Source organism: Anguilla rostrata, chromosome 9 (assembly GCF_018555375.3).
Source record: "Anguilla rostrata isolate EN2019 chromosome 9, ASM1855537v3, whole genome shotgun sequence".
In the NCBI taxonomy this organism is placed as follows: Eukaryota; Metazoa; Chordata; class Actinopteri; order Anguilliformes; family Anguillidae; genus Anguilla; species Anguilla rostrata.
This window is the reverse complement of record NC_057941.1, coordinates 24134750-24156332: the sequence shown is the minus strand read 5'-3', so window position 1 is coordinate 24156332 and position 21583 is coordinate 24134750. Positions and strand designations below refer to the sequence as shown.

Here is a 21583-nt window from a genome sequence, read left to right as displayed (position 1 = left end):
TTTGCGCTGTTAATGAAAGAAGAGCCTCCAATGCTTTTGTTACATTCATATTCCATGCCACTGAAATGGTTGTACTTCAATGTTCAAGACCAAAATCGCTGACGTTTGAGTTTTCCCCAAGTGAGGTACCGACACTCATATTTTCTCCTTTTCACAGCTTGAAAGGACAAATGCCATGTAACAATTAAATTACTAGAGATTGTCCCCAGGCCGTCTGCCCTAAGGCCAATTCACCTTGCCCACCAACAGCTGCCCCCCCCCAACCCATGCAAATGAATCCTTTTGTCTTCTCACCAATTTATTTACATCACAGGGCTTATCTCCCTTTCAGCGTAAGTACAGGTTCAGCTGCGCTTGTTCCCTGAGTTTGAGAGAGATGTGGAGGTGCCATCTGCCTAGGGGTTTGTTCGTTGATGTCGCTAGGCATGGAAGAGGGCACTGACTTTTCTTCTCTGGTCTTCTGCCCAACACCAGGTGCAAGCCAACCACTGCCATCGGCTGGTGCCCCTGCCTCATGCAGGGCAGAAGGTTTGCTGTTGATATTCCTCTGGAGGTGGAACCTCGTAAGTTGGCTCCTTGTTTTTCTTCAGTCATTTTAAGATTGACAGGCACATCAAACTGGTGGCCTATACTCCAGTTACCCAGTTCTGAGTTCACCCTACTTTACACGTCTCAAGGTTAAAACCTTTGGTGACCAGTCACGTTCCCCAACCACCTCCTCCACCTCGGATCATCGGAGGCCAGCCGTTGTACACTGTTTGACACATCCTTGCCAGTCGGCGAATGGGACACTCCAAAATTTTGAGGCCTGGGAGGTATGCAGCCCAGAGAAACGGTTGTTGGTCTGAGCTTGGGATGTCCTGGATCCTGAATTCATCCGTAAATTCTATCGGCTTCACCCTCGACCTACTGGAGGAACGTCGGGAACCATTTGTTAGGGTGGGGGTCCTGTCATGGTTCAGTTTTGGTCTGCCAGAGGGCATTTCTGTCTTGGTGTCATTTTTGCTTGTTAGGTCTTGTAATTGTTTGTAATGATTGTATTATTGCTTTTGTTGTGTGCTGTTCTGCATGTGTGTTCTCATTAGTTAATTTTCTCCACCTATTAGTTTAGATATTGAAGTTCCTTGTTTACAGTCTTTCCCTGCCTGGTCTTTGTGTTTGCTTTGCACTAGTGATTCTTGCTCCTTGTTCCTAGTTCTAGTGATTGTGCTTATGAGCCTGCATGTTTGTTGTTTTGTATTTTTTCAGCTACCCGGCCTCTGGCGTTGATCCCTGCATTTGGGTCTGACTACAAACTCCTGTGACACCCGTCCATGCAACTGGATGCTAAATCCAATGTCAATGCTGCTGTCTCATTTCCAGCTGCTAATGGCACTAGCAGTATAGGTCTGTAGCTCCTTTGTGGGGCGACATAGCTAAGGAGGTAAGAGCGTTTGTCTGGCAATCAGAGGGTTGCCGGTTCGATCCCCTGCCCTGGGCGTGTCATAGTATCCCTGAGCAAGACACCTAACCCCTAATTGCTCCCAACGAGCTGATTGGTACCTTGCATGGCAGCCTTTCACCGTTGGTGTGTGAGTGTGTGTGTGTGTGTGTGTGAATGGGTGAATGAGAGGCATCAATTGTAAAGCGCTTTGGATAAAAGCATTATATAAATGCAGTCCATTTACCATTTGTGTATTTTCATTGGAAAATATCAGTATGGTTGTAGTATTGTACTAGGGAAACCTAACCCCAGAATCAACTCTTTGGCACAAGATGGCTACAGGGTGGTATGGCTAGTGGCTGCTTAATGTTATGTTTATTAAATATTATCCATTTGTTGACCTACATATACATAATCTAGTTTCTGATTTGGAATTCCCATCATCCAAAAGTATCACCAGATTCAGAGCGACAAAATTCATGATGGTTGCCTTCTTGTGTTGATTTTCAACAATGGGATAACCACAACCTAACAATATGGTATAACTAAAGCCACTGTGTTGCTTTGTGTGTTCTTTGCCCATATGCCGGGTACAGAACAATTCAATATGATCACATTACAACTGCATGCAGTCAATCCAAAATCTTGAGAATTGCAGGCTTGTTCAGTATTGCAGCGGTTCTTAAACTTGTTTAGTCTAAGGCCCCTTTTGTGGACTGTAAGCTGCGTAAATAAGTCAAATCTGTGATGTTTCACTCCTATTAGCAAATAATTACGCCGCAAGAATGCAAGAAGGCTTACCTCAGTGAGAAGGATGAAAGTGTTTTTCCGTGCATTGTTGGTCAATCCTCGGTGTAACTGCTGTCCAACAATTTGGTTAGATTTGAAAACATGTCAGTGATACTCATCTGCAGTTTTCATGTCCAGAGTCCAGTCTTTCTCCTGAATGTGTTTATTTTGTCACTCACTTTCAAAATAGTGGAGCAAGCCCCTTGAATAGACCAGTTAAGTCCATTGCGAACATTAAAAATGTCTGACAGATAGGCCTTTCTTGCTACCCATTCTGGGTCTGAGAAATACCGTGCCAAATTGGGTTTGTGTTCAGCCATGCAGCTCATCTCTCAACCTGAACACTCGCTCAATCACTTTGCCGCATGAGAGCCACCGCACTACTTCTGAATAGAACAGTTGCTTTTCTTCAGTTTTGCCCATTTCTGTGCCCATTTTCTCATATTTTTGAGAAGAGATGTGATTTCAGTGACTCTCGGTGTGTAGTTCACCACAGCTGCAGCTACATTCAGGTGTCGTGGAATCCGATGCAAGTGCATGACTTTGAACCATACAACGAGTGGCTGCGCTCATTGGATTAACGGCTTGAATTCGGCTAACAACTCCATTCCTGTGGTCAGACATTACTGTGGCCCCATCAGTGCAAACAGCCATGCACTTCTCCCAGCTCAAATTTACCGAATTTGTCCAACATTTTAAATATCTCTTCACCTGTAGCTGTTCCCTCTACCTCTTCACAAAATGAAATGGCTTCAAAAATTCTGACCTATTAAACATAGTATTAAACATAAAATAGCAACTTAGCTGCGTTGCTAACGACAGTGCATTCATCGAGCTGCATTGAAAACTGTTCACACGGTCTCAGCCTTTCGATCAGTTTTCATTTCACATCAAAAGAAAGGTCCCAAATTCTTCTGCTTGGTATTGTTGGGCAGTGCTATAGCCTTGAGCTTGTGTGCTGCTTCCTCCCTGACCATCACTCTGCTCATATCAACTGCTGCCATGAGTAGTAATTCCTCACCAGTAGTGTGAGGTTTTTTGCACGTGGCTATTTGCAGGGTTGCCAAGTAAGGTGCTTTGCTGTGCTTTCTCTGGGATTGCTGTGATATTTGTCATTTGCATTTTTTGTTTCCCATATTCCTTTCTTTTACTGGAAAAGGTCTGTATTTTTTGCATGTTCTGGATGAGTCATGAGATGCCGTTGGAGTTTGCATAGCTTTAGCGTTAGGATAAAATCTTCAAGCACAAGGTGCACTGTGGTCTGCCATCACTATGGTCCATTAAAGCATATTTTATATAAGATTAATCAAATTTTCATAATTAAAATTATTTAAATTATAATTTAAATAAAAGTATTATTAGTAGGGTCTCCTACTGCAAAAACTAGCAGACTAGAATTGTGTCTTACAAGGAACATCCATTTTGCTAGCTTTCTGCACAAGTATTGCTATACTGTAAGTATTAAGAGAAGTGATGCTGTTCTGAAGATGTTATAGCTAACTTGCTAAGTGGGCACAGGATGGCTGAGAATTGAAATTGGTTGGCACAGATTTAAATGTAATAATTTTTAAACACATACCACTCTAAGCACACAATATTTTTGATCATTGGCCAAAGCAGATTTATTAAATTGCCAAAATTAAAAATCATTAAGTACAGACAGAACTTCTAGAATTTTTAATGCAGCCTCCTTGGTGCCACGTTGCGGCCCTCCGGGGGTCTGTGCCCCCCAGTTTGAGAGCAGCTGCATTAGCGTATAATTACATATGTCTTTGCACCTTTTTTGTTAATCATTGAGCACCATAGCAGTGGGTCATGGCATATATAAAATCCCACCAGTTGCCACAAAATTAGGTCATGTAACGGTGAATCATTGCTACTAGAGTACCTACAGTGGGAAACTAAGGAGGTTGCGTACTACTTCCCACACAGACTATATGTTTACTACAGAATCTGTTTGCACATATTCATCATCGGGAGTGATGCATTTGAATGCCACCAATTCGCTTGGGCTTGACATTAGCGTTGGTGTCTGCATTCTGAACGGAGATGCAAATTTGGTTGCTAAGGGTAAATGTGAAAGGCTTTCATTCATATTGAAAGCCAAAGTGCAGTTTATTATTAAACATGTTTTATGTCATTTCTGACATTTTGGAAAATGTCAGATTATTTTGAATTTAATAGTCAGCTTCAGTGACTTCCAGGTTCCTTGCCTGGCCAAATGCAGTGCAACATGATAAACCTTGGAGAATCAGGGCATAAGCGTAATAACACTGGCATAATAACATTGCCTTAAGTGAAGCCAAGGGAAAGATTATATGCAGTTTATGTCAAGCCACAACACAGAGGAAAGAAACAAAAAAAAAACATTTGTGGATTCTGACTCCAATGAAAAATCAATTACAATACAATTAGGAATATAACACTATACTATATACCTGACTAATAATTGAAGAACCCTTTCAATGCATTAATGAGGACTTTTTCCCCGCCTTCATCCGTCACCAGTTCTGTTTAAACTGTGTGGACTGTTAAAACACAGTTGCTGGCAACACAAAGAACGCCCTAATCTGTCCTGTGCATTCACTCTAAGTTCAAGACTAATTTTCTGTGCTGCCCTATCAATACAAACACTACATTCAGACCAAGGCCTACTGTAATGTATTATTCAGGCTCTGCATGTTTTATCATAGGCACGGTAATGTCCAGATCCAGAAGTATCACAATGTGGTTCAGATATCTGGAAAAAGCCTCTTTGTGTATTTATCGGAATTTCATCAGAAGAATTGGAGGGCTATGTGATAAAGCAGGCATGGTCATGCCTAGGTTAATTACTTCATTATTAACTGTCCAAACAGAAAGTTAGCACTGAAAGTGACAATACAGTATTGCAGCACTACCTGTCACAAGCAGACATGCTAGTAATTTATGCAACTCCTTCGCAGAAACCGTACATAAAGTCTCGGAGCTCAAAATAAAACCGAATCACACAAACGTGTTTGAATTCCCTGTAGAATACACAAAAGCTACATCTCTAGACAGTTTTTGGTTTGTCTTCTGGCTTGAATCCATCACAATTCAAATATCACTTGTCAAAAAATGTTCCAGTCTATGGAAAAACTCACATAAAATAAATATTTCAAATAAAAAGGCAAGTAGAGAAGCGCTTCTGCTCCGGAATATAAAATACAGAGGAATATATTATTTTTTGCAACACCTCTTCAAAAAAGTAACATGATGGTGGGAATTTTCTGATTTAATAGAACAATTAATAATATATTTCTATACTATTGCAACTTTGTTTCCTTTTGCACCTCATGGTACTCTGTAAGCAGATGTAAGATGTTGGACCAAAAAGGCATTAAGCTTAGATTTAAAAATAGCTACAGTGTGGCCCCTGGACTCAACTTGAACTCAATCAACAATTGTTTGTTTTTAACGTTGATTGCAATTCCAAGCTGATGCATCTTATAAATATATTTTTCTGTTAAGGGGCACAAACAAGAACATTACTGTGACAATTCGATGTTTGGTACTGCAACGTACTACCAGCAACACCTGCAACCAACCAGAAGCCTCCTGTAGTTAAGAAGGTAATGCTGGAGCTGTTCATTGGGTTTATCTATAGAATTTGTGGCGACAACACCTTCCTTGGCAGTCTGGCAGAAGAACCTTGGTCTTTAGCTCAGTGGGATAACTGCATGTCCAACTGCACTATGGCAGTGATTTGACACACACGTCAAGTCTATCCCAACCAAATAATCAAACTTTCAGCACTACTAGACGAAGTAGCTTTGCATGACTAATGTCCTCTTTGATATTATTTATGTACAGAAAGCTCTTACTCCTCCACTCCACCACCGGAAGCACTCTATACTGAGAATAAAATCTATAGGTTTTGAACAAAACAAAAACAGCAAAACCTCACAGAATATGTATATACTACATTTATGTTAGTATTTTTCACTCTCCTTTTGTATTTTCTTTTCATTCTTTCTGCTTTCCCCTTTCTTATTCCAGAAAGGGGAAAGCAGAGAGAGTAAGGGATAGAGAAGGGACCGCTGATCGGAAGGGAAATCGAACCCTCAGCTGCAAAGGGGAGCTCATCAACGGGTTGATAAACGGGTCAGCCGCCAACCAACTATGTTACACATCTCGCCGAACATCTCTATTTGAATCTGCATGCAGGGTAGAGTCATATATTATATGGTGTTCACCTGACATTAACACCATCAAGGCCTTTGTGTAATTGTGTGAGAAAAAAGTTTATTAAAAAGCTATTCAAGAGCATACCAACTGTCAGGCACAAGGACATCAGAATGGAGTTATGTATTCCTGAGCATATTAATGGCAAGGAGGTCTCATGGGACATAATATATTTTGAGCAGTTTACACCTACGCCAAACCAGTCCTCTAATTTTGTGAGTCCCAAGAGCATAAGTCCTTCACCGTTCCTGGCTGTGCAATATGCAAATTGTTGGTTTAATGTGTGTTTGCTTCAGCTGCAACCACACACTTGTACATGGAAATGAACTAGAAAAAGAAATTCCATTGTTCTCATTGAATTGGAGCTCAGGGGTATGACATTCATTACATTTGCAACATTACCAGCTTTACTTTCAAAAACCTAAACAAAAATGACTATTTGGCATTTGCTTATTAAATCAGGAACACGCATACAGTATTTTTCATCATCAGCCACCAGATCCTCACATATGCCATAATAAAACTTAGGAAATCATTTACATATTTAAATTGTTTCAGTTTTGAGTAATTAAATCAATTTGTTCAACTCTAACAGTGTTAATTCTCTGAAATGTGGGACCAAATGCCATCTGTTAAGAGTTGAATTAACACTCTTAGCACTGAATTAACACTGGGCATTTTACTGTGTACCTTAAAAGAATTGCTGCATTAAGGTATTTTCATACAATATATTTTTCATTGACTACTTGTTGTACTGCACTTCAGAGGTAAATATGCTTAGCTTTTTGATTATGAATACTGTAGTGGTGTTCACAGTCATTTATTACATTTGTTAGCTTTTTGGCACTGCGGGAATAACTAATTTACATATTTTAAATGGCTTTTCATTAAAATAAATAGTATTTTGCTGCTACATAGGTTTGTGACTGCAAGAGTGTTTGTGGGAGTCTCAAGGCCTCAAAGAACACAAGGTTTGTGAATATTTCTTGTTATATAGAGATGCTTCTCAGCATTTTCACACATTCCCATTCAAAAGTCCCATGATGTGATGTCATGGAAATTGCTTTTCAACGGTAACTTTACAGTCTAGTCTGAACTGTCTGCTATCTTCTAAGCTCAGGGCATGCTTTACTTTTGTGTATTGACAATGTCCAGTTTGTTTTCAAGCCTAAACCCATATGCTTCAATATTTGTTTTCCACCCAATGAAACGAAAGAGCAGGACTGTTATTTATTCTCTCCCTGAAGCGATGCCCTTTTAGATGTGGAGGTAGGAATCTGATTCAGAGTAACCTGAAACCATCTTACTTATGGCAATTCAATACTGTGAAGAGTGTGTGAACGTAACTTTATTTTTAGGTCCTCTGTTATTTATCTGAGTAATTCACAGCATTCCTGTTAATTATGTAAATATGTAAATTGATTTTTACTGTTAATTAAATACTGTAATGTGGGAAGTGCACACACCCTATTCCTTAATGTCATTAATGACAGCATAACTGTCCATACATGCACCACACACGCACACATACACGCACACACACACACGCATACACACACACACACACACACACACAACTAGTAACTATTGCTCATATGCACAAGGGGTTGTCTTCTTTAACATTATAAGGACCTGTTCAGTAACTAAGTATTTATTCTTGGTCTGTAATCTTGTGCACTATAGTTATATCATCAATAGAGCTGTAATTATAGCAATCAGCAGCTACATCATGTACCCTGCTCCTGCTGAATGGCTGAGGCTAAGCAGCTGTGAGCCCACCTAAGACACATTGCTGTTGGAGGTAGAGTTGTTGGTCCAGTTGCAGGTGTTCTTCCTTCTAGACTAAGAAACTTCAATCCACCCACTGCAGTGACGGGAAAACTGTGTTGTAGGAGGTGCCCTCTTTCAGATGAGACATTAAACTGAGGCCCTGACTAGTCTTTGAAGGTACTGTGGCACTTCTTAATGTAAAATATAGGTTCCCCATTGACCCCAAACTGGCTTTCTTAAAACTGCTACAGTAATTCCCTTTCTCTCCACCTGAGCAGATGTGTGGTGAATGTTTTGGTCCAAAATGGCTGCTGTGGTGATGATGTACATTGGTAGAGGTGAAGTTGAGGTGAGTTTCCCCCCTTCATTGTAAAGTATTAAGAGATTGTGAAAAATTCCAGTGCAATCCGTCATTACAATTAAAAAAGCATCTTCATCTATAGTGCAAGCACTTAGCTGATAAGTTCGTTATTTAAAGAGAATCTCCAGGATGCCAGCAACAATTGGGAAAAATTCCTGAGCCAATTGAATCTCAAATATTAATCTGCTTTCAATGAAATGACCTCTCAGAGTAACTCCATAGTCCTCAAGGTATTTAAACTCATTCCACAACCTTTTAATTTTCCAAACATCATATATATATTTCTTATCCCAAATGTTCTCTGTAGATTAGTTAGTGACCCCCACTTACACTCACTATGCTTATTGAGCATTTTCACCGATTGTGAGCTCTCTCAATGCCTCTAGCAAGGACAAAGTAAACTCCAGCCACTTTACAACCATAGATATATTTTGTAAAGTAAAAGTTCAAACTTGGACTCCTCTGTCCATATATAATTAAAAATAGAATGTCAATGCAACCACAGAAGTTCTGAGGTTTTTTGTGGTTCTTGTACCCTTCCCCTCTGCTCAGTATATATATATATATATATATATATATATTCACACACAGACACACTCATACACACAAATGGGGTGCACCAATCGTGAATTTTTATGGCCAATTCCGGTTGCCAATTTTTTTAAAGTCCAATCAGCTGATTCAAATAGCCAATTTTTTATTTCTTTATTGTTTTGCCACATTTTCACTTGAGATTCACCTCCTCAGATTGCACTGAAGCCTTTTTAAATATCCTTTTTTCTTTCCATTCCTTTTTGGTCTAATGTTATAGGTATAGATGTATAAAAATAGGGTATCTGTCTAGTCATATTTACTTTTGTTACAACACAAACTGTTTGTTAGATTACATTACACTGATTTTCAATGGGCCTTCTGTGCCTTCTTGGTGATATCAAACTTTTGTATTGCAGACAATAACACTGATGTTCTCCACATCTTTAAGTTGCTCTGGATAACAGCACCTGTATGTGATTGCAATTAAATTCAGTGGAGTCAGCCACAGTTGAATTGTATCTGGCTACATTGGTGACTACGATGTGGTGCACTTTGCCTGGGGACAGTGCATAATTCTGTGTTAAATTAACTAAAACCGAGTCTACATAAGTCCTGATGTGATCACATGTCCTAGAAATACTGGATCAGAGTTTTTTTTACATTGCTGAGGAGAAACATGCCAAAATATTAATAATGAAATATGACTGATGGAGCTGCTGTGTCAGATCTTATTTTGCATTAGCCTACATGTTAACAAGGCTTCAACCCAGGAACATGAAAGAATGTGTTTCTCAGCAGACAGGAAAGACATTAGGCATATACGTAGGTGTCAAGAGGTGGAAATTTCAAAACCGTTAAATGGCATTGGTGCATTAATACAACAGGCTCTGTGAGCAGATTTAAAATTCAGTGCCAACTTAGTGCCATAAAGGGGATTTAATTGAGCATCGCTTGCATAATAAGTACAGTAGGGTGTTGATTATCACTTCTATTCTCTTGCTTTCATGGGGTGCCCATTATCACTTTTACAAGCCATATTTGGCTCATTCTTCATACACTTTACATTGTGGTCAATTCCATTGGTTTAGTAAGCTTAACTGTGATCATAAGACTACTGGGGTCACTATGTCAACTGATAAAACATTTTTGCATTTAATTAAATTAATATTTTGATTACAAAGATAATCAAAGGGTTTGTTCTAGATAATCAAAGGGTGTGTTCCTGATTTTCATTTCATTCTCCCCCTCAATAATAATAATAATAATGAAGAAAAAAAGAAGAAGAAGATTACTATGTTTAGTCTGTATTCTTAGGCCTGGAAATATTACCAAAAAATATTTTATTCTATATTTTACATTCTTGTGGTTTCTCATCCCATCTTCATCTTAATGGAGGAGCTTGCAGCTACTACATAAAAAATCCACATAATTCAGTCATTAATGAATCACAACAGTACATTTCAGGTTCTGCAATATGAATACATTTTTTTTTAAATTACAGCAATAGGTATTCTGCACCTGTCACTTTTTTATGCAAACAACCGCAACTATCAATAGAAAATGAAGGCTACTGCTGAAATGCTCTATAAATTCCATTCTGACAGCTAATTAGGGTTAATTAGAATACTGGGCCAAAGTCATCTCAACAGGTTTATAACATATTTATAGTGCAGACTGTCTGTCTTCCTACACTGAATACTGACAGAAATGTAATTTATTGTAGTTCATTCTTGGTCATTCTTGATGAAAATGAAAATTCCTTATGATTGCTACTAAAAAAATACAACAATGCAAATGGAAATTTCTTGACACGAGTATGTGTAACCCTCATGCTGAGGAAGCCCACTCTTGACCCCTCTGTCATCCAGAGCTGCTGTCCTCTCTCTCTTCTCCCCTTTTCAAAATTCTTGCATGGACTGTTTTTAACAACCTCTTTTCTTTGTCAAATGATCTATTAGGGTGCTGCTGGGTGGCTCATTTAGTTAAGGCCCCATGTTGTGGTGTATGGATGAGTCCCACATGGTCTTGGATCGGATCCTGGCCATGCCCATGCTGACTATGGCTGGTAGCAATTGGCAGTTGTGATGCCCAGGTTATGGGTATTCTGTCAGTTAGGCATCCACACTCTATGCAAGATTAGCTGTAGTTTGGTGGCTCCTCATGTTGGGTACATGCATGAACACAGCTGTAGTTAAGGATAATTGGACATTCCAAATTAGGGTGGGAATGGATGTGTACAGCCCCACATTGGGCACCAAATTTATTTTCAAAAGAAAAGAGATCTGTTAGATCCTCACTAATTTGGCTGAGGGTTGCCAATTTGTAATGTAATCAAAATGTATTAGGGGAGAGCAAGTCAAAACCTAACAGGGGTAAAATGTAACAGACTTTTTAGGTAGATGCATCGAGCTTGAATGACGTATTTCAGGTTAAACACGTGAAATTACCATTTCATAGTCTCCAACGAACAGGGGGAGAGATCAATAAATATTTTGGAAGATATTGCCAAAAGTGTGTTTTGGCTATATACAAGTGAATGTGTGTGTGTGTGCGTGTGTGTGCGTGTGTCAAGAAATCTAACTGTATTTAATTGTAAACAGTAGTTTAGTGACCAACAGATTGCATAGTTTTGATATCGCATACTAGCTTGCTGGGATTGCTAGCCAGCCGAAAGTGCAAAAGTGTATTTAACTGCCTTACTTCGTGTTAACATTTAAAGCTATTAAGACTGTTAGGTGTACCCTGCACCACGTTAGTTTTTACCCCAACCTCGGGATTAGATGTAACATTTCACTCTCAGTACTTTCGGTCAGATTGCTGGTGAAAGGAATGTTACGTAAGTTCAGTGTGGCGATAGTACATCTACATCAAAAACAGAACAATTTTAAATAAGTAATTCTATTTTCAATGGATATAGATTTACAAACACTGCATGTTTAATGCTATGAATGGCAAGGTAATTAGAAATATTTTAGTTGTTTTTTATTTTACTTTTAGTTTTTTAAAATTTATTTATGATGTGTTATCAAAACTTTGCCTTGGCCTGGAAATGATTTGTTGAAAACTGAATGACTCTGAAGTGGCTGTGAATGCCTTGGGTCGGATTGAAAGAATAAAAAAGGTTTTTGCTCTAACTTGCAGAACAAAATTCTGAGGATGAAAAGATGTGAAAGTGACGCTGTCTCCCCTTGACTGCAGATGCAGACACCCTTGAATATAACGTCTGATGCGTTCAGAGGCTTGGCATAGTTGAAAAACACAATTTGAGATTCAGAGCATGAACTCTGCTCCATCCCCCCCGCCTTAACAAATTATTGACACTGTTGATGATGCCGTCTGTACTCTTCTTGGAAGAGGCAAAATTTGGTAAGCACTGGAATGCACTGCACTGGCACACAGAAGACTTTATTTTCACTTCATTTGTATTTGTAAGACAAAATTTTAAGTGCTGCATGGCAGTTGTTGGAAAAGTGATGCTCAAGGTGGTATTGTACATCCCCTCAATAATGCCATTTGACCAATCAGAATTTCATAATGGTCTTTTTGAACATTTCAGATATTGTTGTAGTCTTGCAGTAAGTTATCACAACTGGGGTCAGCAATCTTCTATTTGAATCCCACATGAACTTCTGTTGTTATTGTCAGGAGTTTATTTATTGCACAAAATGTTTTGCTTCAAAATAAATATTTGGCCCAGCTGCTGGATGGCTCATTTGGTTAAGGCACCATGCTGTGGTGCATGAATGAGCCTCGTGGCCTTGGATCAAATTCGGACCGTGTCGGTGCTGACTGTGGTGGTGGCTCCATCGGGCGATGCGCAGTTGCCAGTTGCATTGTCCAGGAAATGGGAGGGTTTGGTCAGATAGGGTTACTTGCACAGCACCATCTTGTGACCCCTGCCGGTCATTTGGGTGCCTGTAGATTGCGAAGCCGCATATGAACGGTCTTCCTCCAACACCACTCTGTGCGAGCATAGCTCCAGTCTGATGTGTGAAAAGAAGCAGCTGGCGGAGCAGTGACGTGGAAGTTAATAATGTAAATGGTAATAATATCAAAATAACAATGTAGTCAAAACAATAATGACATTGAAGTTGGATTCATGCAACCCTAGGTCCCCTGGGTGGACTGCTCAACACATTCTGATGTGTTGAGCATTCATTGGTTCTGTACAGGCGACTCTACTTCTAGGCTCAGCTCCCTTCAGCATAGTCAATGCTACAGCCTCATGTTTGTTCATGTGCTGGTGTGCTGGCGCAAGCAGGTGCTGAAACATGTAGACCAAATAGGAATGCAAAAATCTCGTTTGTGGGGCTCAGAAAAAAATCAGACCCTGGAGTCCTTGATTAGGTTCTTGGTTAGGTGTGAAGAAATTTTAGAATTTAAAAGTAATGTTCAAAATGGCATAATTTGGCAAAGTGAATTCGTAGTTTTGAATAGACTTCAAGGGGAGAATTTGCCTTTTGGCACCTGAGGCTTGATAAACAATACCTCCAGTAATCACAAGTCAGCTGGTCTATACTCTCCAAAACTGACAGCGGGGTTCCCACATGTAGATGGCAGCGATTACAGACAATTGGCTATTTCAATTTGGGGTGGGAATTACATATGCCAAATGAAAAAAACAGATATTTAAAAAAACAGATATGTGGTAATATTTGAAAGTTAGCCAAGAAATGATTAAATGACAATAAAATTATTATTTTGCAATGGAAATCTCACTCCCAAGACTAGAAAACAATCAAAAATTTGTGAAAATATGTGTGAACAATTGGCTTGTGGAGGCTTTGTGAATTGTATTTTAAATAACTTAAATAACCAGTGTTAACACAGAAAGTCATCAGTTTTAGGCTTGGAAACGATTACACGTTTACTACGCAATGACATCATAATGTGAATCAACAGTGCTTCATAATGTTGATTATAACTTTTATGTTACATTAATGGCATTGCGTTTATCATGTTTGTCATGTTTTTAATTTTGCACCAACAAATAGAGACTTTGAGAAAGGTTGAGACATACATTTAGGAATACCAGTGCACTAAAAGAAAAACAATTATAATTCAGGACATGATACATTATTGCATATCTCACCAGACAACAAGCAAATAACATAAAATAAGGGCATTTAACAGCTCATATAATTTATGGTCATAAATCATCCACATAGCCTGTTAAACATTGGTTGCGCCCACGGCTACCCCCTTAAAAATCCCCTTGGTACCAGACCTGCTCTGTTTGTCATTTTCCACACGGGTGAGAAGTTGGGAATATAAGTGTGCTGAAACAGACCTTACTACCAATAAAACACACAATGCAATTCATTTATTTTACCTCCTACAGAGAGGCAGTTACTTTAAGATTTTAAAGCATTTTAAGTTTGATGACATTATGTTGGTATTGTGCTAAACATGGCAGGTCTTTTCAGGTTATACACAAATAATGCCTGATTTAAAATGGTACAATTACAGTTGTTACTATGCCAGTGATGCATCCACAGTACTCACCTCGAAACATGTAGTATGACGCAAAAATGTTGAACAATCTATATTATATGCTGGTAAAATATAATTACTGAGAGAAAATGTTTGTGCACTGACTGAATCTGAACAGTTTGATCTGGCATGGCTTAGTAAAGTATTTCTTGAAAAATATGATGAAAATGATTTGGTACTGGCTGCACTGTGCATATTAATTTCCTGTCTTTAAATATTGGAATTCAAAAAAGGTTAGAGTAAGTGGAGGAGAGTTGACAGTGAGTGGCTTGAGTTTGAGTGCTAAGAGGTCAGTGGGTTTTAAGAGGTGTCAATAAAAGCAACCAGCACAAGCTGATGGTTTCTAAGCAGACTTACGTAACCAGACTGTCTGCGTATGCCCTTGTTTGGATAAAACAATGTTTGGCAATTCTAAAAACCAACTGGCTGTTTCCCAAATTAGTGACATGAATTTGTAGCTATCAGATCCAATGCTAGCTGTTTTTCCCAATGCAAACCATACTGGACTTGAAATGAAGTTAAATAATATTTTGATGACATCACACCGTCAATAGATATTCCATTAGATCTCTGTGATGAGGGTATTTAATATATTGTTGTATTCTACTTGCAATGCACACAGCACACACCAGCCATAAAAAAACCTTTGACAAAATTCTGACATTCAGCTACTTGACCAGTTTGTGATTAACACTAAATTGCAACCAAAATGATTGTATTTGTTTTGAGAAACAATCGGTTTCCTAAATTACAGCTCCCAGCAGTTAATTACTGCCATTACATTATTTCCAGAATGTTTCAATCTTGACACATACCTCTGTAAATTTGTATAGCTGCCAGTCGGTGACCTACTCTTGTCACTACTGGAAGTTGCTTTCACCAAGAAAAACAATGCTGCAATTGCCACTGAAATTAAGAAGACTGTAATTGTCTCCCAGAGGTTTTGTTAACTGGACCACTTAGTTGTCAATGTTCAACCTTAGGCTAGCAGAGCAGAGACTACCCATGACCATGTCCACACAGTCAATATCAGAGTTGGTCCAGGCTGCACAGGGGAATTGATCAATGTTGGTGTCCAACATGTGCTTAGAATGAAAACATTTGAGAAATATAAAAGGGACAGGGAACAGAAAACAATTTAAAATTAAGACAGATGTGTGGGAACAAAAGCAGCACATAAGGTGAAATAAGGGACTGTGATACTCATGGCATTCAGAGTAATTATGCATAGAAATGATACATTTTGGGCATCTGTGGGTACACAAATAAAACTAAACATAAACAGTGTTGCACCATTTGGGAGGTTGCCCTATTTTGTAAATGAGTATGGGTCTTATTTAAATTGTGCCGTTTCTATTATTCCTTATCTCAGTCAGTGTACAGCTTACAAGCACAATCATGTTCCTAAGGAGTTATTCACCTCTACAAGAATATTTGCCTGTCTAGAATAAAAGGTTATTTCTCCATCCTTGCTTTATTGAAGTCTTTGTTTTTCTTTGACAGTGCATAACATTGTCTGACTTGGAGCATGGAAAGTAATGCTGCTGTGTAAGGATCATAAATAGATACTGCTCATTAGCCGGTCCTCTGGTCAGTTGGGACCTGCTATTGGACCATTATGACAGATTAGCTGCGGAGTTCTCCCAGCCAATAGTAGCCAATAGCTTGCAGAATGGAGTTGTTGGCTACATTTCAGAAAGCACATGTGCTAGTCCTCATATTCCCAAAATGGATAACATGGCAGCAAAATGATGGGCTTACAGTTAAAATGGGGCATTGCAAATGGGAGCAAAATTGTCATTTTTAACAAAGAAAAAAAAGAGCAAATATTTTTGCAGCTGCTACATGGCTCATCTTGTAAAGGCATTGTGTGTGGTGGGCCCCACGGTCTTGTATGGAATCCAAACTGTGCCCGTGCCAACTGTGGCTGGCAGGCCCCATGAGGTGACACATAATTGCCCATAGCATCAGCAGGGAGTGAAGGATTCAGTTGGCTGGGTTGACCCTGTCTTATCGCTCACTCCCTGCTTGTCAATTGGGTACCCACAGTCTGCTTGCTCAAACTGTGCACATAGTGTATTCCTCTGACTCACGTGTGCAAGCTGGGCTTTCAGACCATCATTATGAAAACCAGCTGTGGCTTGACATCATATGTTTCAGAGGAGAAGACTTGTGCATCTACACTGAGCTCTGGGCAGCAAGATACACAACTGGTGAATATGACTGGGAAAATAAGGGGGTCAAGCATAAAGAAGCACGTAGGATGCGCTTCATACACACATCCAAAGTTTAAATCCAAAAAGCCAATTTGTAACATTATGTGAATTATATACTGAGAGGCTGGTTGGCGTGATGCCAGAATTTTGGGTTGGGGAAGCAGGGGTGGGGTGGCATTTCTTTAAAAAATATGCCAGCTTAATCTAATTTCCATTTTAAAATGCACTTATTTTGCTTGTGCTGCTGAAAACCCTGTGCAGTCACTTTCATCGAAATGCATGAGATTTTTGGAGCTTGGCCATGTGTGCCTGAAATTGGTGATCACTGATAGCTTATGACTGTGAGAGTCTCACACCTATTGCGTAACACTTGAGCTCTATGTTTATACACCCAGCTGGCATCGCTGATATAAAAAAAAGTCTGTTTGCAAAATTTTAATGTAGAAAAGTTTAGTGAAGTCCCTGATACAGTAAATAAAAGGTTTTGATCATCGAATCATGCCTTATGAAAAAAATCACACAGAATTTGTCTCAATCACAATTTCACATGCGAATTTAACATTTCAAAATAAACTGCCACATGTGATCTGGACATTTCCATATGCAATTGCCTTTTTTCACTTGTGAATTCAAATTTCCACATGTGAATTACATATATGAAGATTTGATTGGCCTTTTATGTACTACAATTTACACATATGGCAATAAAACGTGACATGAAGTCACATCAAATTGCATCTTCATATAGGCATTCCACATTTTCACATGTGGAAATAAAACGTGATCATATCTCATCTTATAAATTGGATTGCTCTTATTTATAACAGTTCACGTGTAATCCTCACATGTTGGGTGTTCATGTGTAGTTTTCACATGTGATTTTTTTAGGGGATAGAATGTAATCATAGAATGCAATTCTATATTATCAAATAATTGCATTCTGTGGCTATGTATTCAATTTAATGTAGATAGATACATAATCTTACCAACTGCAGTTTGCCTTTATGCAAATGTATATTTCTTCTGCCCCTCCCCCCTCTCTTCCCCACAAAATTTAGAAGTCAAACTGCCTTTGCAGTCTGCTGATTATATTCAAATGATGCCATTGTACACTGCTTGAGTGCAAAACTGCTTTATGTACCTAAAGTTTCTGTACTGCAGAATACCAGGTCTTTTATGGCTTTGAACAAGTGAAACAATTAGATCAGTCCTTTGTGTAAAGTTTCATCAATAATGTTCAGGTACACAACACACATTCTGGAATGACTTTACCAACAGCTGGGCGGCAGGCTCACAGTGTTTGAATATGCTGAGCATGGGTGCAGGCCCAACAAGCAAAGACAAATTGCATTTTCTGCTAGGAACGAGGAAGACTGCATTAACCTTGACAAAATGCATTTTGCAGTAACCCCACAGAACTTATTGATTCTGTTTCCTGTTTGGGCTTATTCCAGGAACATTAATATTTTACCTCACCCAAGGCAACTGTTCATTATCACTGGCAAAAAAACAACAAAAAAAAACCAATTTGTGTTAAGTGGATTTTCATTAGTATTTCAGACCTAATTACATACTATACACGAATATCCATTATCAGGGGTAAACCAAGTACAAGAAAGCCAATAAAAAAGTAAGCGAGAAAATCATTACAAACATTCATATGAGCATAGCACAGCTGACATGTTTCTTTGGGAATCTACTGGAAACATAGCACTAAATTACTTCTGTCCCAAGTGTTTAAATGGAAGAGGTTACAGAGGCTATTCCCCTCTTGGGTAAAATAAAGTTAAAATAGACATGGACATTTCTTTCTCTATTCTTCAGGGGGGCCATGTTGTTTATATAGCTCCTACACACATAGGCACTCAACAGTACGATTGCTCACAGCATTTGGGGGGGGGGGGGGATTTGACCTACCTCACATAACTGCTTCTTTTTAAGCCAAGTCAAGAAGCTAATTAGCAGAATGCCAAATGACAGTTTTTTTCTGGTTTTTTTTTCCATGCAGGCAACTGAAAACAGTGGGGACTGAAAAAATGTCAAGCGTTTTGTGAGCACACATGGGAGGCATATCTCCAGATGTAGCCTGGGGCTGCAGAGGCTGGAAATGCTCAGGTGTAACCGTAAAGAATTAGCATGCCGCGATCGTCCCAAGCTGTGACATCCCCTTGCAAATGAATCCTTCTGGAACGCACCTGGCCGTGCCGAGGAACGCTGACTGATTAACGGCACCTTGGAATCGCAAAGTTAGACTCGCATCACTTTTGATAAACAGGCATTAACCCAAAGTTTAGGGTTGGGTGATGTAATTGGCATAAACGATCTTCGCCTGAGATGCAAAGTAATTTCCAGCTGGGCCTGTGCTTCCTATTTTTTCATTTCGTCTCCATCCTAGATAAACTGAGGAGTCGTTTAGGAGGAATTGAAAGTGTTCCTGTGGATAACAAAGACATTTTGTGCTCGGTGATGCATGTAGTGAGCTCTCCAGACTACTGCAGAAAATCTTTCACCGTAAGTTCTGCCATCCCCCTCCCCCCCCCCCCCCCCGTGCATTTTCCATTTTTGATCGCTGCAGTGTTATGCAGTGAGAGTCCCAAGATATCTCATGCCATCTTTTGAAGAGAAGGTATGTGTAAACTGGCAATAATAAGGACTGTTTGTCACCTATAGGGACTTCTACCTTTTCCCTAGCAACAAGTAACTAACGCAAACAGATATTTGCAATTCAGGCGGAAAAGTTAGTATTACTGGGTTGTTTTCTATCCTTTGATAAAAGTTACATTGACTCTGAAAACTGAAATTTTACATTTTCAAATACTTAGACTGTTTACAGTCAACTGTGTCACTCACTGCCTTTAGATACACCCTGAAGGCAATATTCACCCAAATTAATATGGTGGTGAAAGTTCAGGAATTCAGCTACTGATTTCTGCTAATTGGTTATGCTGGTCCTGTGCTGCTTTTTAAAGGCAGTCATTTGCCATAGGGGCTACTGTACTAACGGTGTTTGTTTATAGTGTTCTGCCTTGCTCATTTCAGATTGCTTTTGATTTTTTTGAGTTCTACTGCAGAGAGCTGTCAGTTAAATAAACAGCGAAGTGAAAATATTGTTACCAGGATAATCATTTCAGTTGTAGTGGTGCAAATAAGAGTGATGTAAGTGTGATATGGCTCCATTTTCAGATTCTTACTGAATTCAATTAAATACCAGATCATCAATTATATACATTCTTGACATTCATGTCTGATTGTAGACTTTTATGTTGTTATTGTAATGGGAATACATTATTTCTGGACACTACACACAAGAATCACGTCAACATTTGAACATCCTACAACTTCAAATGTTCTGCCACTGATCAGCAAATGTTGGCTTGGCACATTATCTTTTTGCAAGAACGAAACATGATAATCTGATCAGGTTTTCATGCATTACAGTGTGGTTTCGGACCAGTTTTATTTGCAAGAAGTCTCTTTTAGATAGCAAAAAACTTAAATAAATAAAAATTAAATAAATAATCATTTCTCTTTTTTTGTTTCTTTCATAACAGAGGGCACACTGTGCTCATTGTAAAATTACATTGAAACATTACAAATGTTTTTTTTTTTTTAATCCTCTGCCAATGTGTATACAAACCACACCCTAAAAAGGGGTTAGAAAGGATTTTTTGGTATGGAAGATGGTTCCATGATGAACCTTGTCCACTATTAGAAACTTTTGTTCACTGAAAACCTTTTTTTTTTTTTTTTTTACTACTGTGAAGATTTTTGAAGAACCATATGCTGAAAAAGTTCTGAAAAGGTTCTTTGGTAGGGGTAATGATTTTGTGTTGAACTTCGCCCACTTATAATGTGTTGCCATTAGAGACAGCCATCTGTCCATGGTTCCGTGGAGACATCTCTATTAAAGGGTCTCTGGAGAATCCTCTTGAAGTGGTCACATTTCACCTTTCACAGAAGGTACAAGGAGAAACGAAAAATACTTTTTACTACTAAATAGAATCTGTTTTTGTGAGAGTGTATACTTACAATCAATACAAATGTTTCTGAAAGAAATAACATAAAAAGCAAAGCAACGTGAAATTTTTGACCGGCTCAAAAATTTTCTTTGACACAATGCATCTGTAATTACAAGGCAATTACTGTTACAAGAACCGCAAGATGTGATTCATATTGTTAATTGCAAGAAACATTAAATATTTATTTTTGGTTAAATAAATGCTCAGTCAAAAAAGACATGGTACAAATATATATATTTTTTTACTATTCTTGAAGCAGTATTGCAATGAAGTTGAAAAGTCCAATGAGTGTTCATAATATGTTCATATTTGAATTCATTTTAATGAATTATGTGAAAGTAAGCAATGTGGATCCAGTTGAGGTAGTTTTAAAAAAAGTATAGAATAAAGTGTGAGATAGGCTTCCAGCACCCCCTGCAACAATCAATACAAATGTTTCTGAAAGAAATAACATAAAAAGCAAAGCAATGTGAAATTTTTGACCGGCTCAAAAATTTTCTTTGACACAATGCATCTGTAATTACAAGGCAATTACTGTTACAAGATCCGCAAGATGTGATTCATATTGTTAATTGCAAGAAACATTAAATATTTATTTTTGGTTAAATAAATGCTCAGTCAAAAAAGACATGGTACAAATATATATATTTTTTTACTATTCTTGAAGCAGTATTGCAATGAAGTTGAAAAGTCCAATGAGTGTTCATAATATGTTCATATTTGAATTCATTTTAATGAATTATGTGAAAGTAAGCAATGTGGATCCAGTTGA

General features: G+C 38.6%; 1 long non-coding RNA gene across 1 annotated transcript; it reads left to right on the top strand.

Annotated features, from left to right (window-relative positions):
* Positions 1-6160: 6160 nt before the first annotated feature.
* Positions 6161-20202, top strand: LOC135263313 (uncharacterized). The gene is made up of 3 exons (XR_010332439.1): positions 6161-8365; positions 8467-8537; positions 18801-20202. It is a non-coding gene; the product is annotated as an uncharacterized LOC135263313 (long non-coding RNA).
* Positions 20203-21583: the final 1381 nt, after the last annotated feature.